The following is a 3,027-nucleotide window of genomic DNA, read 5'->3' as shown; positions in this document are numbered from 1 at the left end:
GGGATGTAACAGATGCAGGTTTGATCCCTGAGTCTGAAAATTCCCCTGGAGAAGGGCAAGGCAACCCACTCCAGTATTCTTGCCTGGAGAATCCCATAGACAGGGAGCCTCATGGGCTACAGTCCATGGGGTCGCAAAGAGTCGGCCATGACTGAAGTGACTTAAAATGCATGCAATGGAAGCTGTCAGAAACCAAGATTTATAGACTGACAAGGAACTGAGGAAAAGGGAGTTCGGAGTGAAAAAAACTAAGGCCAGTCTGTGTTCTTCCACTGAAACTCTTTGACTTTCATTGTTAAAGGGGGAGCAAAAGGAAATGAATAATTATCTTCATGAGAAGGGGTCAGGGGTGACCTGCTCAGCAAGCGAAGGCAAGGCGGGCAGTCGCTGTCTTTTGGCGCCGTTAACCACGCTCTTGTTTATGCACTTTGAATTCCAACTGCTTTAGAGTTTTACACTATTCAGTGAACATCTTCTGTCATGTTCATTTTCAAAAGGATATAATTTCCTATCCAAACTGTAACATACCAACTTTCAAAGGCAGCCGCTGTGGGTAGGTGGTGATGGCACTGTGTTTCCTAACTGGTGATTAGCAAATTTATTGCATGATAAACCATTTTCAGTGCAGTTTTGAAAAATAAAAACATGCTTCTTCCTGAGTAATTAGTTGCTCTTTACCGCCAACAAACTGTAATTTTTATTCCTTTTACCCAAGCCCATTTATTAGGAGAGAGAGAGCTAGCAAGCATTTAGGCTTTTGTGTTTATACTGCAAAGAAGACATGGCATCGGAAACCTGCTATGAGAATTCTGAATGCCGTTATATTTTAAAATCCACATTAATTATAGATCCACTTATTCTTAGAAAAGACAGGAATTGCAGCAGAATGGTAGTGGGTGGGGGGAACGATTCATGTATAAATTGCCTCCCAAGGACCCCACTGAAATTTCCATAACATTCACCACATGACACTGATGTGTGAAAATTGACACGAAGATTTGAAAATTGGGACCGAGGGAGCCCAAGCATAAAATAACTTCAATTTTGCGCTCCCTCTGTCTCTCAGAGGAATAGAGCTCAGGACTGACCACACAACACAAACAAGCGAAGGGGGGTGGGGGGAATCCAGGAGAAGGATAGGAGTTATTAAGGAGAAAACACACTTCTCACTCACAGAGAGAAAGGATGATCAATGGATTTAGTCACAGAGAAATTCAAGCAGAAAATTGCTGCTGTTTTTTATCTGAACAGCAGAAAGTTTAACCAAACCAGAATTCTCAGGTCTGAGGAAGGCAACCACAATACCTGTGTGTGAAAGGATGGGAATTGGGTTTCTGAACCAGGGGGAAATGGCCAAGTCCTCTTACTCTTTCACAATATAATGAGTAGATTTTTGATAGAGGAGGTTTTGCATCTGAAATGCCTTAGGTCAAGGCTAACATCCATTACAGCCCCCAATAGTTTCAAAGTGTATGAAATAAATAATCTGCTTGGCTCCATTACTTGCCCTTGAAGGAAAATAATACCCCAAACAGTGTCCAAAATGAATGTGCAAACAGTACACCATCCACAGATAGTCTATCCACTAAGAGTGACAAATATAAAATCATCACTGACAAAATGGAATGTACCAGCAATTCCTCACCTGGTAAAAATATTTAATGAGCAGCTCAAATTGCACTATTTTGGCACGTTCACTTTTGAAGCTTAGGGAAAATGGAATTGAGGAGAAAAAAAAAAAAAAACCTCTTTATCTACCCAAGCTTTTGGCTGTCCTGGGTCACTTTTAATGTAAGAAAATTGATAACTCAGTTACTTAAACTTTGTAGTTTTAGGTGAGAAGTAGCTGTCGCACTTGGAGAATGACTTAAACAGTGTCATTTCCAACATCAGGGTTTTCAGATCCATTGGCATGAATAGAATGTTCTGTGTGAACATCTCTCTGCTGTCATTCCTCTGAGATAAAGGGAGTAAACAGCTCAACTTTCCTCTAAAAGAAGTTTAACTTTTACCAATACCATACTAGAGTTTAAAGCAGATTTACAAAAATAGAATAGAACTTCAACGAGAGCCTTCAGCCCTTGGTAGTTAACACGATTTTAGGCATGTGACTTGATTTCTCTGAAGCTTGGTTTCCTCAAGGAAAAAGTTTTTACTTAAGGTGGTCAGGAGGAGTAAGTTCAATACACAACATAAGATTTGAATAAATATTAGCCAGTAGTATTTTATTTTGCTGTAACTTTAGCAGTTAGTCACTTAGGGGCTTCCCTGATGGTTCAGCAAGGCAGGAGACCCAGGTTCGATTCCTGGTTTGAGAAGATCCTCTGGAGTAGGGCATGGCAACCCACTCCAGTATTCTTGCCAGGGAAATCCCATGGACAGAGGAACTTGGTGGGCTACAGTCCATGGGATCACAAAGAGACACGAGTTAGCGACCAAATCACCCAACACTTCATGCAACCACACAAACAAAAATCCCAAAATCTGTACAGGGTTTTAGCATTTGCATGATATGTTATACTCATTTTATCACTTTATTCTTACTTGATTCTTGTACTAATTAGGATAATACTAGCTGCTGTAACAAATCAACCCTGAGACTTCAGTGACTTAACATTAAAAAAAAAAACTTTTTTTACTCTTGAAAAAGTCCAACACGGGTGTTCTTGGTAGGAACAGAGGATTCTTCATGGCAGCTTGGGGGCCCAAACTCCTAATGTGGATTCTGTATTCCTTTTTCCTGGGCTATGGGAACCTGTGCGTTTGGCTGGTATTTGGGGAGGCAGCATGGAAGACCACTCAGGGCAGGTTTTCATCAGCCACATGCTTCCATTTACATTCTATTGGCTAGAAGTCAAGTGGCCCCGCTGAGCCCCAGGGGAACCTGGGAGCGGGTATACGGTCTTAGCCCTAATCTCCCCACTGAAAAGACCAAGACCTACAAAGAGTAAACAAGATTTCTCCTTTTCATAGATGAACAGAACTCAGAACAGTTCACTTCTGTGACATCATAAAAGCCTCAAACTC

The sequence above is a fragment of the Giraffa tippelskirchi genome, chromosome 12 (genome assembly GCF_054371585.1).
Source record: "Giraffa tippelskirchi isolate mGirTip1 chromosome 12, T2T-mGirTip1v1.2.pri, whole genome shotgun sequence".
In the NCBI taxonomy this organism is placed as follows: domain Eukaryota; kingdom Metazoa; phylum Chordata; class Mammalia; order Artiodactyla; family Giraffidae; genus Giraffa; species Giraffa tippelskirchi.
Note: the sequence above shows the minus strand (reverse complement) of the source record.